Source organism: Ranitomeya imitator, chromosome 4 (genome assembly GCF_032444005.1).
Source record: "Ranitomeya imitator isolate aRanImi1 chromosome 4, aRanImi1.pri, whole genome shotgun sequence".
Taxonomy (NCBI): domain Eukaryota; kingdom Metazoa; phylum Chordata; class Amphibia; order Anura; family Dendrobatidae; genus Ranitomeya; species Ranitomeya imitator.
Genome location: NC_091285.1, coordinates 680305741 through 680322193, shown reverse-complemented (window position 1 = coordinate 680322193; position 16453 = coordinate 680305741). Strand labels below are relative to the sequence as shown.

General features: G+C 50.4%; 1 long non-coding RNA gene across 1 annotated transcript in view; it reads right to left on the bottom strand.

The window, feature by feature from the left end:
* Window positions 1–817: 817 nt before the first annotated feature.
* LOC138677330 (uncharacterized) overlaps window positions 818–16453 on the bottom strand; it is a 58349-nt gene continuing 42713 nt past the window's right edge. Inside the window, exon 4 of the long non-coding RNA XR_011320876.1 lies at window positions 818–898. This is a non-coding gene — a long non-coding RNA (uncharacterized lncRNA). The remainder of the gene's footprint in view (window positions 899–16453) is intronic.

The window sequence follows — 16453 nt, the reverse complement described above, 5'->3', positions numbered from 1 at the left end:
TGTGGGATCTGGTTTGGCTCTGTGAGAGGTGTCTGAGTGAGATCCAAGGGGTGACATTTCTCCTTTGCACCGATGAAGGGTAGCACCCCAAAACACAGTGTCTGTGTAAGAAGATGGACCAGACCGGGGGTACCTTTTTTGCGCCCGTTCTGGAACAGTCAGGGCGGTCATCATTGTTTCCCGGGGAAAAGCTTTTTGACCTTGACTGACCTTTGCACTGTTCAACAGGGGGCATTTCGGAGATAGAAGGGGCTGTGCGTGGGAAGAGAGCAGGAGACTTGACGGGAATACAGCGTGTGCAGCAGGGGAAGGTTGGTGCTCGATCCTTCGAGCAACTTGACAGCGCAGGTCCACGCTATAGACCCCTGACTGTGAAGTACAGTGACTTTGAGCAGAAACCTGCACTGTGCCCGCTGGCTCCTGCATCCGAAAGTGCCAGACGCTCTGGGCCGGTTTTTACTGTATAATGGGGCCCGTATATGATGCTCCAGTGTATGATGGGCCCTATATATGATGCTCCAGTGTATGGTGGCACTATATATGATGCTTCAGTGTATAATAGGGCCAGAGGCGTAGCTAGGGTTTTGGTTCAGGGGGGGCGAAACTTCTGATTGGGCCCCTGAACCAGGTAACTTTCATTACAACTCAGTGACGCGCCCTAATAGTGGAGGAGAACGTCAGCAGATGACCGCGCTGTTACTGAAAATAATCTCTATATAAAGACCAACATGGATATTACCGCCATATGGTCAGTGGTGGATACCAGCCCTACAGAACATATAAGAGATCACTGCACAGTTACAGATAACGTTTATTTATGACGTTCTTTATGATGGAATCCTTCACTTTTTCCATGTGGCCCAGACAGACATGACAACTTCTTCCAGCTACAACTTGTCTGCAGAGAAAACAACAAAGAGACATTTCACTTCTCACATTCCAGCCCCATCACCATCTATTCACAACCTGCACAAACTCCTCATCCTGCTGATACCCCAATACTGAGACGCTGCTGCCATATGTGTCCCTATTACTGCCCCTGATACCTCAATACTGAACCGCTGCTGCCGTATGTGTCCCTATTACTGCCCCTAATACCCCAATACTGAGCCGCTGCTGCCGTATGTGTCCCTATTACTGCCCCTGATACCCCAATACTGAGCCGCTGCTGCTGTATGTGTCCTATTACTGCCACTGATACACCAATACTGAGACGCTGCTGCCATATGTGACCCTATTACTGCCCCTGATACCCCAATACTGAGCCGCTGCTGCCGTATGTGTCCCTATTACTGCCCCTGATACCCCAATACTGAGCCGCTGCTGCCGTATGTGTCCCTATTACTGCCCCTGATACCCCAATACTGAGCCGCTGCTGCCGTATGTGTCCCTATTACTGCCCCTGATACCCCAGTACTGAGCCGCTGCTGCCGTATGTGTCCCTATTACTGCCCCTGATACCCCAATACTGAGCCGCTGCTGCCGTATGTGTAACTATTACTGCACCTGAAACCCCAATACTGAGCCGCTGCTGCCGTATGTGTCCCTATTACTGCCCCTGATACCCCAATACTGAGCCGCTGCTGCCGTATGTGTCCCTATTACTGCCCCTGATACCCCAATACTGAGCCGCTGCTGCCGTATGTGTCCCTATTACTGCCCCTGATACCCCAATACTGAGCCGCTGCTGCCGTATGTGTCCCTATTACTGCCCCTGATACCCCAATACTGAGCCGCTGCTGCCGTATGTGTCCCTATTACTGCCCCTGATACCCCAATACTGAGCCGCTGCTGCCGTATGTGTCCCTATTACTGCCCCTGATACCCCAATACTGAGCCGCTGCTGCCGTATGTGTCCCTATTACTGCCCCTGATACCCCAATACTGAGCCGCTGCTGCCGTATGTGTCCCTATTACTGCCCCTGATACCCCAATACTGAGCCGCTGCTGCCGTATGTGTCCCTATTACTGCCCCTGATACCCCAATACTGAGCCGCTGCTGCCGTATGTGTCCCTATTACTGCACCTGATACCCCAATACTGAGCCGCTGCTGCCGTATGTGTCGCTATTACTGCTCCTGATACCCCAATACTGAGCCGCTGCTACCGTATGTGTCCTTATTACTGCACCTGATACCCCAATACTGAGCCGCTGCTGCCGTATGTGTCCCTATTACTGCCCCTTATACCTCAATACTGAGCCACTGCTGCCGTATGTGTCCCTATTACTGCCCCTGATACCCCAATACTGAGTCGCTGCTGCCGTATGTGTCACTATTACTGCCCCTGATACCCCAATACTGAGCCGCTGCTGCCGTATGTGTCCCTATTACTGCCCCTGATACCCCAATACTGAGCCGCTGCTGCCATGTGTCCCTATTACTGCCCCTGATATCCCAATACTGAGCCGCTGCTGCCGTATGTGTCCCAATTACTGCCCCTGATATCCCAATACTGAGCCGCTGCTGACGTATGTGTCCCTATTACTCCACCTGATACCCCAATACTGAGCCGCTGCTGCCGTATGTGTCCCTATTACTGCACCCGATACCCCAATACTGAGCCGCTGCTGCCGTATGTGTCCCTATTACTACACCTGATACCCCAATACTGAGCCGCTGCTGCCGTATATGTCACTATTACTGCCCCTGATACCTCAATACTGAGTCGCTGCTGCCGTATGTGTCCCTATTACTGCACCTGATACCCCAATACTGAGCCGCTGCTGCCGTATGTGTCCCTATTACTGCACCCGATACCCCAATACTGAGCCACTGCTGCCATATGTGTCCCTATTACTGCACCTGATACCCCAATACTGAGCCACTGCTGCCGTATGTGTCCCTATTACTGCCCCTGATATCCCAATACTGAGCCGCTGCTGCCTTATGTGTCCCTATTACTCCACCTGATACCCCAATACTGAGCCACTGCTGCCGTATGTGTCCCTATTACTGCCCCTGATATCCCAATACTGAGCCGCTGCTGCCTTATGTGTCCCTATTACTCCACCTGATACCCCAATACTGAGCCGCTGCTGCCGTATGTGTCCCTATTACTGCACCCGATACCCCAATACTGAGCCGCTGCTGCCGTATGTGTCCCTATTACTGCACCTGATAACCCAATACTGAGCCGCTGCTGCCGTATATGTCACTATTACTGCCCCTGATACCCCAATACTGAGCTGCTGCTGCCTTATGTGTCCCTATTACTCCACCTGATACCCCAATACTGAGCCGCTGCTGCCGTATGTGTCCCTATTACTGCACCTGATACCCCAATACTGAGCCGCTGCTGCCGTATGTGTCCCTATAACTGCCCCTGATAGCTCAATACTGAGTCGCTGCCGCCCTATGTGTCCCTATTACTCCCCCTGATACTCCAATACTGAGTTGCTGCTGCCGTATGTGCCCCTATTACTACACCTGATACCCCAATACTGAGCCGCTGCTGCCGTATATGTCACTATTACTGCCCCTGATACCTCAATACTGAGTCGCTGCTGCCATATGTGTCCCTATTACTGCACCTGATACCCCAATACTGAGCCACTGCTGCCATATGTGTCCCTATTACTGCCCCTGATAGCTCAATACTGAGTCGCTGCCGCCCTATGTGTCCCTATTACTGCCCCTGATACCCCAATACTGAGCGGCTGCTGCCGTATGTGTCCCTATTACTGCACCTGATACCCCAATACTGAGCCGCTGCTGCTGTATGTGTCCCTATTACTGCCCCTGATACCCCAATACTGAGCCGCTGCTGCCGTATGTGTCACTATTACTGCCCCTGATACCTCAATACTGAGTCGCTGCCACCCTATGTGTCCCTATTACTGCCCCTGATACCTCAATACTGAGTCGCTGCCGCCCTATGTGTCCCTATTACGCCCCCTGATACTCCAATACTGAGCTGCTGCTGCCGTATGTGTCCCTATTACTGCACCTGATACCCCAATACTGGGACGCTGCTGCCGTATGTGTCCCTATTACTACACCTGATACCCCAATACTGAGCCACTGCTGCCATATGTGTCCCTATTACTGCCCCTGATATCCCAATACTGAGCCGCTGCTGCCGTATGTGTCCCTATTACTGACCCTGATACCCCAATACTGAGCCGCTGCTGCCGTATGTGTCCCTATTACTGCCCCTGATACCCCAATACTGAGCCGCTGCTGCCGTATGTGTCCCTATTACTACACCTGACACCCCAATACTGAGCCACTGCTGCCGTATGTGTCCCTATTACTGCACCTGATGCCCCAATACTGAGCTGCTGCTGCCATATGTGTCCCTATTACTGCACTTGATACCCCAATACTGAGCCGCTGCTGCCGTATGTGTCCCTATTACTGCCCCTGATACCCCAATACTGAGCCGCTGCTGCCGTATGTGTCCCTATTACTGCCCCTGATGCCCCAATACTGAGCCGCTGCTGCCATATGTGTCCCTATTACTGCCCCTGATGCCCCAATACTGAGCTGCTGCTGCCATATGTGTCACTATTACTGCCCCTGATGCCCCAATACTGAGCTGCTGCCATATGTGTCCCTATTACTGCACCTGATACCACAATACTGAGCCTCTGCTGCCGTATGTGTCCTATTACTGCCCCTGATACCCCAATACTGAGCTGCTGCTGCCATATGTGTCACTATTACTGCCCCTGATACCTCAATACTGAGTCGCTGCTGCCCTATGTGTCCCTATTACTGCCCCTGATACTCCAATACTGAGCTGCTGCTGCCGTATGTGACCCTATTACTGCACCTGATACCCCAATACTGAGCCGCTGCTGTCATATGTGTCGCTATTACTGCACCTGATACCCCAATACTGAGCCTCTGCTGCCGTATGTGTCCCTATTACTGCACCTGATACCCCAATACTGGGACGCTGCTGCCGTATGTGTCCCTATTACTACACCTGATACCCCAATACTGAGCCGCTGCTGCCGTATGTGTCCTATTACTGCCCCTGATACCCCAATACTGAGCCGCTGCTGCCGTATGTGTCCTATTACTGCCCCTGATACCCCAATACTGAGCCGCTGCTGCCGTATGTGTCCCTATTACTGCACCTGATACCCCAATACTGAGCCGCTGCTGCCGTATGTGTCCCTATTACTACACCTGATACCCCAATACTGAGCCGCTGCTGCTGTATATGTCACTATTACTGCCCCTGATACCTCAATACTGAGTCGCTGCTGCCGTATGTGTCCCTATTACTGCACCTGATACCCCAATACTGAGCCACTGCTGCCGTATGTGTCCCTATTACTGCCCCTGATAGCTCAATACTGAGTCGCTGCCGCCCTATGTGTCCCTATTACTCCCCCTGATACTCCAATACTGAGCTGCTGCTGCCGTATGTGCCCCTATTACTGCCCCTGATACCCCAATACTGAGCGGCTGCTGCCGTATGTGTCCCTATTACTGCACCTGATACCCCAATACTGAGCCGCTGCTGCTGTATGTGTCCCTATTACTGCCCCTGATACCCCAATACTGAGCCGCTGCTGCCGTATGTATCACTATTACTGCCCCTGATACCTCAATACTGAGTCGCTGCCACCCTATGTGTCCCTATTACTCCCCCTGATACTCCAATACTGAGCTGCTGCTGCCGTATGTGCCCCTATTACTGCCCCTGATACCCCAATACTGAGCGGCTGCTGCCGTATGTGTCCCTATTACTGCCCCTGATACCTCAATACTGAGTCGCTGCCGCCCTATGTGTCCCTATTACGCCCCCTGATACCCCAATACTGAGCCGCTGCTACCGTATGTGTCCCTATTACTACACCTGATACCCTAATACTGAGCCACTGCTGCCATATGTGTCCCTATTACTGCCCCTGATATCCCAATACTGAGCCGCTGCTGCCGTATGTGTCCCTATTACTGCCCCTGATACCCCAATACTGAGCCGCTGCTGCCGTATGTGTCCCTATTACTGCCCCTGATACCCCAATACTGAGCCGCTGCTGCCGTATGTGTCCCTATTACTACACCTGATGCCCCAATACTGAGCTGCTGCTGCCATATGTGTCCCTATTACTGCCCCTGATGCCCCAATACTGAGCCGCTGCTGCCATATGTGTCCCTATTACTACACCTGATACCCCAATACTGAGCCACTGCTGCCGTATGTGTCTCTATTACTACACCTGACACCCCAATACTGAGCCACTGCTGCCGTATGTGTCCCTATTACTGCACCTGATGCCCCAATACTGAGCTGCTGCTGCCATATGTGTCCCTATTACTGCACCTGATACCCCAATACTGAGCCGCTGCTGCCGTATGTGTCCCTATTACTGCCCCTGATGCCCCAATACTGAGCTGCTGCTGCCATATGTGTCCCTATTACTGCCCCTGATGCCCCAATACTGAGCTGCTGCTGCCATATGTGTCACTATTACTGCCCCTGATACCTCAATACTGAGTCGCTGCTGCCCTATGTGTCCTTATTACTGCCCCTGATACTCCAATACTGAGCTGCTGCTGCCGTATGTGACCCTATTACTGCACCTGATACCCCAATACTGAGCCGCTGCTGCCGTATGTGTCCTATTACTGCCCCTGATACCCCAATACTGAGCCGCTGCTGCCATAAGTGTCCCTATTACCGCACCTGATACCCCAATACTGAGCCGCTGCTGCCGTATGTGACCCTATTACTGCCCCTGATGCCCCAATACTGAGCCGCTGCTGCCATATGTGTCCCTATTACTGCCCCTGATATCCCAATACTGAGCCGCTGCTGCCGTAAGTGTCCCTATTACTGCCCCTGATATCCCAATACTGAGCCGCTGCTGCCGCATGTGTCCCTATTACTGCACCTACTACCCCAATACTGAGCCGCTGTTGCCATGTGTCCCTATTACTGCCCCTGATATCCCAATACTGAGCTGCTGCTGCCATATTTGTCCCTATTACTGCCCCTGATATCCCAATACTGAGCTGCTGCTGCCATATTTGTCCCTATTACTGCACCTGATACCCCAATACTGAGCTGCTGCTGCCATATTTGTCCCTATTACTGCACCTGATACCCCAATACTGAGCCGCTGCTGCCGAATGTGTCCCTATTACTGCACCTGATACCCCAATACTGAGCCGCTGCTGTCATATGTGTCGCTATTACTGCACCTGATACCCCAATACTGAGCCTCTGCTGCCGTATGTGTCCCTATTACTGCACCTGATACCCCAATACTGGGACGCTGCTGCCGTATGTGTCCCTATTACTGCACCTGATACCCCAATACTGAGCCGCTGCTGCCGTATGTGACCCTATTACTACACCTGATACCCCAATACTGAGCTGCTGCTGCTGTATGTGTCCTATTACTGCCCCTGATACCCCAATACTGAGCCGCTGCTGCCGTATGTGTCCTATTACTGCCCCTGATACCCCAATACTGAGCCGCTGCTGCCATAAGTGTCCCTATTACCGCACCTGATACCCCAATACTGAGCCGCTGCTGCCGTATGTGACCCTATTACTGCCCCTGATGCCCCAATACTGAGCCGCTGCTGCCATATGTGTCCCTATTACTGCACCTGATACCCCAATACTGAGCCGCTGCTGCCGTATGTGTCCCTATTACTGCCCCTGATATCCCAATACTGAGCCGCTGCTGCCGTAAGTGTCCCTATTACCGCACCTGATACCCCAATACTGAGCCGCTGCTGCCGTATGTGTCCTATTACTGCCCCTGATACCCCAATACTGAGCCGCTGCTGCCATAAGTGTCCCTATTACCGCACCTGATACCCCAATACTGAGCCGCTGCTGCCGTATGTGACCCTATTACTGCCCCTGATGCCCCAATACTGAGCCGCTGCTGCCATATGTGTCCCTATTACTGCCCCTGATATCCCAATACTGAGCCGCTGCTGCCGTAAGTGTCCCTATTACTGCACCTGATACCCCAATACTGAGCCGCTGCTGCCGTATGTGTCCCTATTACTACACCTGATACCCCAATACTGAGCTGCTGCTGCCATATTTGTCCCTATTACTGCACCTGATACCCCAATACTGAGCCGCTGCTGCCGTATGTGTCCCTATTACTGCCCCTGATACCCCAATACTGAGCCACTGCTGCCGTATGTGTCCCTATTACTGCCCCTGATACCCCAATACTGAGCCACTGCTGCCGTATGTGTCCCTATTACTGCACCTGATACCCCAATACTGAACCGCTGCTGCCATATTTGTCCCTATTACTGCACCTGATACCCCAATACTGAGCCTCTGCTGCCGTATGTGTCCCTATTACTACACCTGATTCCCCAATACTGAGCCACTGCTGCCGTATGTGTCCCTATTACTGCCCCTGATATCCCAATACTGAGCCGCTGCTGCCATATGTGTCCCTATTACTGCACCTGATACCCCAATACTGAGCCTCTGCTGCCGTATGTGTCCCTATTACTACACCTGATTCCCCAATACTGAGCCACTGCTGCCGTATGTGCCCCTATTACTGCCCCTGATATCCCAATACTGAGCCGCTGCTGCCATATTTGTCCTTATTACTGCACCTGATACCCCAATACTGAGCCGCTGCTGCCGTATGTGTCCCTATTACTACACCTGATATCCCAATACTGAGCCGCTGTTGCCGTATGTGTCCCTATTACTGCACCTGATAGCCAATACTGAGCCGCTGCTGCCGTATGTGTCCCTATTACTGCCCCTGATATCCCAATACTGAGCCGCTGCTGCCATATGTGTCCCTATTACTGCACCTGATACCCCAATACTGAGCCACTGCTGCCGTATGTGTCCTATTACTGCACCTGATACCCCAATACTGAGCCGCTGCTGCCGTATATGTCCCTATTACTGCACCTGATACCCCAATACTGAGCCACTGCTGCCATATGTGTCCTATTACTGCACCTGATACCCCAATACTGAGCCGCTGCTGCCGTATATGTCCCTATTACTGCACCTGATACCCCAATACTGAGCCGCTGCTGCCGTATGTGTCCCTATTACTGCACCTGATACCACAATACTGAGCCGCTGCCGTATGTGTCCCTATTACTGCCCCTGATACCCCAATACTGAGCCGCTGCTGCCGTATGTCTCCCTATTACTGCCCCTGATACCCCAATACTGAGACGCTGCTGCCGTATGTGTCCATATTACTGCACCTGATACCCCAATACTGAGCCGCTGCTGCCCTATTACTGCACCTGATACCCCAATACTGAGCCGCTGCTGCCGTATGTGTCCCTAATACTGCCCCTGATATCCCAATACTGAGCCGCTGCTGCCGTATGTGTCCCTATTACTGCACCTGATACCCCAATACTGAGCCGCTGCTGCCGTATGTGTCCCTAATACTGCCCCTGATATCCCAATACTGAGCCGCTGCTGCCGTATGTGTCCCTATTACTGCCCCTGATATCCCAATACTGAGCCGCTGCTGCCATATGTGTCCCTATTACTGCACCTGATACCCCAATACTGAGCCGTTGCTGCCGTATGTGTCCCTATTACTGCACCTGATACCCCAATACTGAGCCGCTGCTGCCGTATGTGTCCCTATTACTGCACCTGATACCCAATACTGAGCCGCTGCTGCCGTATGTGTCCCTATTACTGCCCCTGATATCCCAATACTGAGCCGCTGCTGCCGTATGTGTCCCTATTACTGCCCCTGATATCCCAATACTGAGCCGCTGCTGCTGTATGTGTCCCTATTACTGCCCCTGATATCCCAATACTGAGCCGCTGCTGCCGTATGTGTCCGTATTACTGCACCTGATACCCCAATACTGAGCCTCTGCTGCCATATGTGTCCCTATTACTGCACCTGATACCCCAATACTGGCAGCCCCCATAGGCAGACCCTGTAATAAGGCAACACCCCCATATAGTCAGACCCTGTAATAAGGCAGCCCCCATAGTCTGATCCTGTAATAAGGCAGCCCCCCATGGGCAGACCCTGTAATAAGGCAGCCTCCCATAGGCAGACCCTGTAATAAGGCAGCCCCCCATTGGCAGACCCTGTAATAAGGCGGCCCCCATAAAAAAAACATAAATAAATACTCACCTCTCTTCTTCCTGGATCCTGCGCTGCTCCCGCTGATCTCCTGACAGCGGGCGCTGGGCAGTGACGTCATCGCGCCCACTGTCAGTGTTGGCATCTGCGACGTAGGTCAGACACTGACAGGAGGATGATGGGAGAAGGAGCGCAGCGCTTCTTCTGCCATCAATGCGATCAGCTGTATCGGCTAAATGCCACAGGTGGCGTCACGAACATAAACTTTATCCCTTTAAAGACCTTTCCTTTTTACATGGGTGCCCTGGGCCACGGACCGGGTCACAGCCACCGTGAGAACCCCCTGTGAACCGCAGGACCCGATACCGAGTACCCCTAGCCCGTGGGGCGACTCATCTTTGGCGTCACGAACAGGATGGATTAAACCCCATGAATCGGGTCATGTGCACCTAATGGACTGTGCCTAAACTGTTTTGTGCTCAGTAACTGTGTATCGCCAAAGACCACCAAAATTGCCGCCAAAACTGCCGCCATTACAGCGCCATGTGGCGTGCAGGAGGAGTGGGGCGTCTAGCATGGGACCGGTCCTGGGAGACTCTAGAGACTTCGGATGCCCCGTTGCAGCCCACCAAAAGGACTGTGGACATCCAGGTAGAGTGGGTGACCTTCAAATGGACCCATACTAGTACAGACCTGATCGGGTTCCATGGGGAGGCCCAGCCAGAAGGGGAGCAAATCGAAGTCCTAAGTCGGGAGGCATTCCAGCGGCAGGAGGCGTTCCGGTGTGAACAGAACGAGCGGGAGGAGAAGCGCCAATGCCATGTTGCCACGAAAAAGACCTGCAAGCTAAGGCCCAGGTCAGGCAGGAGACCTTTGACAATCGAGGTCCATGGAGATAAGGGATTGTATTCACCTTCCATTTGAAATCTGGTTTCATTAAAGAATGCGGCTTATATCTCGAAATCTTTGTAACCAGACGGGACATGGAGGTGCATCTTATTGAGGGGCACCCTGGCAGGGACCTCTACCCTGGTGACCGTGTTACCTACACATGACATTGGGGAGATAAGGGGTGGTACGCTTTACATGTGCACAGATGCATGCATGAAACAGCCGAGTCACCATCTTGTGACCTGGAGCCACCACAACCAGTGGCTCTGCCTCGTACGCTATTGCCCCCACCTGTCCAGGTGAAGAACGTCCCCATCTGCGACAGAGCACCCGTTGTTCTGAGCTCAAGATGCACACGGTCTGTTATAGAACAAAAGACAGTAAGTACTCAGACTCCCTTTCGGAGTGCAGACGCACTTTATGTGGTACTTTGTAGCCGCTCGTATTCAAAAGGACTGTCTTTGCCAGTGCTACCCCAATAGAACAAACCAATCTGAAAATGACTGTAAATAGTTCCATGTTCATCCTCTGCTACCGGTCAAAAGTTCGTTAAACCCTACCAGGGTTTCTTCTTAAAGGGGTCCCATGTTTAAAGGGATCCTATGTTTTGTACAAGTTGCACAAGTTGCCTTCTTTAAAGACACTGGAGTCATGGACAGTGAATGGCTCAAAAACTTTCCATTGTAAATAGTTTGCACCTTCTTAACCCCTTAGCGACCGCCGATACGCCTTTTAACGGCGGCCGCTAAGGGTACTTAGACCACAGCGCCGTTAATTAACGGCGCTGTGGAAAAAGTAAATAGCGCCCCCCAGAGTCGGATTTTCTCCGGGGTCTCGGCTGCCGGGGGTAGCCGAGACCCCAGAGAACATGATTCGGGGGGGATTTAACCCACCCCGCATTTTCGATCGCCGGTAATTAACCGTTTACCGGCGATCGCAAAAAAAAAACTAAAACGCGATCTCTTTTTAATTTCTCTGTCCTCCGATGTGATCGCACATCGGAGGACAGAGAAAAGGGGTCCCAGGTGGCCCCCCAATACTCACCTATCTCCCCTGATGCTCCTCGTGTCTCCCGGTGGGCGCCGCCATCTTCAAAATGGCGGGCGCATGCGCAGTGCGCCCGCTAGCCGGCCCCGCGAGAATCTTTGGGGTCTCGGCTGCCGGGGGTAGCCGAGACCCCAAAGAGCATGATCGGGGTCGGTTTTACCGACCCCTGTTTTGCGATCGCCGGTAATTAACTGTTTACCGGCGACCGCAAAAAAAAAAAAAAAAAAGTAAAGTGTAATTCTCTGTCCTCTGATGTGATCGCACATCAGAGGACAGAGAAATAGGGGGATTCGGGGACCCTACAATACTCACCTGTGTCCCTGGATCCTCTTGCTGCTCCTCCTGGCCGCCGGCAGAAGAAAATGGCGGGCGCATGCGCAGTGCGCCCGCCATCTGTCTCCATCTGCCGGCCGGCAGGAGAACAGCAGTTGGGGCTAAAATTAGGGTTAGGGTTAGGGGTAGGGTTAGGGGTAGGGTTAGGGGTAGGGTTAGGGCTAGGGTTAGGGTTAGGGGTAGGGTTAGGGTTAGGGGTAGGGTTAGGGGTAGGGTTAGGGCTAGGGTTAGGGTTAGGGCTCGGGTTAGGGCTAGGGTTAGGGCTAGGGATGGGGCTAAATTTAGGGTTAGGGTTGGGGCTAAATTTAGGGTTAGGGTTGGGGCTAAATTTAGGGTTAGGCTTCTTTCACACTTACGTCGGTACGGGGCCGTCGCAATGCGTCGGCCCGACATACCGACGCACGTTGTGAAAATTGTGCACAACGTGGGCAGCAGCTGTAGTTTTTCAACGCATCCGCTGCCCAATCTATGTCCTGGGGAGGAGGGGGCGGAGTTACGGCCACGCATGCGCGGTCAGAAATGGCGGATGCGACGTACAAAAAAAAACGTTTCATTGAACGTTTTTTTGTGCCGACGGTCCGCCAAAACACAACTGATCCAGTGCACGACGGACGCGACGTGTGGCCATCCGTCACGATCCGTCGGCAATACAAGTCTATGGGCAAAAAACGCATCCTGCGGGCACATTTGCAGGATCCGTTTCTTGTCCAAAACGACGGATTGCGACGGATGCCAAACGACGCAAGTGTGAAAGTAGCCTTAGGGCTAGGGTTAGGGTTGGGGCTAAAGTTAGGGCTAGGGTTGGGGCTAAAGTTAGGGTTGGATTTGGGGTTAGGGTTTGGATTAGAGTTGGTATTAGGGTTAGGGTTGGCATTAGGGTTACGCTTGGGATTAGGGTTAGGTTTGGGATTAGGGTTAAGGTTAGGGTTGTGATTAGGGGTGTATTGGGATTAGGGTTAGGTTTGAGGTTAGGGTTGAGATTAGGATTAGGGGTGTGTTGGATTTAGGGTTTTGATTAGGGTTATGGTTAGGGTTGACATTAGGGTTGTTTTGGGGTAAGGGTTGTGATTATGGTTAGGGTTAGTGATTAGGATTATGGATCAGGTTGGGATTAGGGTTAGGGGTGTGTTGGGGTTAGGGTTGGAGCTAGAATTGGGGGGTTTCCACTGTTTAGGTACATCAGGGGGTCTCCAAACACGACAGCCAATTTTGCGCTCAAAAAGTCAAATGGTGCTCCCTCCCTTCTGAGCTCTGCCGTGCGCCCAAACAGTGGGTTACCCCCACATATGGGGCATCAGCGTACTCGGGATAAATTGGACAACAACTTCTGGGGTCCAATTTCTCTTGTTACCCTTGTGAAAATAAAAACTTGGGGGCTACAATATCTTTTTTGTGAAAAAAATTTTTTTTTTATTTTCACGACTCTGCATTCTAAACTTCTGTGAAGCACTTGGGCATTCAAAGTTCTCACCACACATCTAGATAAGTTCCTTGGGGGGTCTAGTTTCCAAAATGGGGTCACTTGTGGGGGGTTACTACAGTTTAGGTACATCAGGGGCTCTGCAATTGCAACATAATACCCGCAGACCATTCTATCAAAGTCTGCATTCCAAAAAGGCGCTCCTTCCCTTCCGAGCTCTGCCGTGCGCCCAAACAGTGGTTTACCCCCACATATGGCGCATCAGCGTACTCGGGATAAATTGGACAACAACTATTGCAGTCCAATTTCTCCTGTTACCCTTGTGAAAATAAAAACTTGGGGGCTACAATATCTTTTTTGTGGAAAAAAATAAAAAATTTTATTTTCACGACTCTGCATTCTAAACTTCTGTGAAACACTTGGGCATTCAAAGTTCTCACCACACATCTAGATAAGTTCTTTGGGGGGTCTAGTTTCCAAAATGGGGTCACTTGTGGAGGGTTTCTACTGGTTAGGTACAATCAGGGGCTCTGCAAACGCAACATAATACCCGCAGACCATTCTATCAAAGTCTGTATTCCAAAAAGGTGCTCCTTCCCTTCCGAGCTCTGCCGTGCGCCCAAACAGTGGTTTACCCCCACATATGGCACATCAGCGTACTCGGGATAAATTGGACAACAACTATTGCCATCCAATTTCTCCTGTTACCCTTGTGAAAATAAAAACTTGGGGGCTACAATATCTTTTTTGTGGAAAAAAAAATATTTTTTATTTTCACGACTCTGCATTCTAAACTTCTGTGAAGCACTTGGGCATTCAAAGTTCTCACCACACATCTAGATAAGTTCCTTGGGGGGTCTAGTTTCCAAAATGGGGTCACTTGTGGAGGGTTTCTACTGGTTAGGTACATCAGGGGCTCTGCAAACGCAACATAATACCCGCAGACCATTCTATCAAAGTCTGCATTCCAAAACGGCGCTCCTTCCTTCCGAGCTCTGCCGTGCGCCCAAACAGTGGTTTACCCCCACATATGGGGTACCAGCATACTCAGGACAAATTGGGCAACAACTTTTAGGGTCCAATTTCTCTTGTTACCCTTGCGAAAATAAAAACTTGGGGGCTAAAAAATCTTTTTTGTGGAAAAAAAAATATTTTTTACTTTCACGGCTCTGCATTATAAACTTCTGTGAAGCACTTGGGCATTTAAGGTTCTCACCATACATCTAGATAAGTTCCATGGGGGGTGTAGTTTCCAAAATGGGGTCACTTGTGGGGGATTTCTACTGTTTAGGCACATCAGGGGCTCTCCAAACACGACATGGCGTCCGATCTCAATTCCAGCCAATTCTACATTGAAAAAGTAAAACGGCACTCTTTCTCTTCCAAGCTCTGCGGTGTGCCCAAACAGTGGTTTACCCCCACATATTGGGTATCGACGTACTCAGGAGAAATTGCACAACAACTTTAGTGGTCTAATTTCTCCTGTTACCCTTGTGAAAATAAAAATTTGTGGGCAAAAAGATCATTTTTGTAGAACAAATGCAATTTTTTTTTTTTTCACGGCTCTACGTTATAAACTTCTGTGAAGCACATGGGGGTTAAAAGTGCTCGCCACACATCTAGATAAGTTCCTTAAGGGGTCTAGTTTCCAAAATGGTGTCACTTGTGGGGGGTTTCCACTGTTTAGGCACATCAGGGGCTCTCCAAACACGACATGGCGTCCGATCTCAATTCCAGCCAATTCTACATTGAAAAAGTAAAACGGCACTCTTTCTCTTCCAAGCTCTGCGGTGCGCCCAAACAGTGGTTTACCCCCACATATTGGGTATCGACGTACTCAGGAGAAATTGCACAACAACTTTAGTGGTCTAATTTCTCCTGTTACCCTTGTGAAAATAAAAATTTGTGGGCAAAAAGATCATTTTTGTAGAACAAATGCAATTTTTTTTTTTTCACGGCTCTACGTTATAAACTTCTGTGAAGCACATGGGGGTTAAAAGTGCTCGCCACACATCTAGATAAGTTCCTTAAGGGGTCTAGTTTCCAAAATGGGGTCACTCGTGGAGGGTTTCTACTGTTTAGGCACATCAGGGGCTCTCCAAACACGACATGGCGTCCAATCTCAATTCCAGCCAATTCTACATTGAAAAAGTAAAACGGCGCTCCTTCACTTCTAAGTTCTGCGGTGCGCCCAAAAAGTGGTTTACCCCCACATATGGGGTATTGGCGTATTCAGGAGAAATTGAATAACAAAATTTATGGTTACATTTCTGTTTTTACACTTGTGAAAATAAAAAAAATGGTTCTGAATTAAGATGTTTGCAAAAAAAAGTTAAATGTTCATTTTTTCCTTCCACATTGTTTCAGTTCCTGTGAAGCACGTAAAGGGTTAATAAACTTCTTGAATGTGGTTTTGAGAACCTTGAGGGGTGTAGTTTTTAGAATGGTGTCACACTTCATTATTTTCTATCATATAGACCCCTCAAAATGACTTCAAATGTGATGTGGTCCCTAAAAAAAATGGTGTTGTAAAAATGAGAAATTGCTGGTCAACTTTTAACCCTTATAACTCCCTAACAAAAAAAAATTTTGTTTCCAAAATTGTGCTGATGTAAAGTAGACATGTGGGAAATGTTATTTATTAACTATTTTTTGTGACATATCTCTCTGATTTAAGGGCATAAAAATACAAAGTTTGAAAATTGCAAAATTTAAAAAATTTTCGC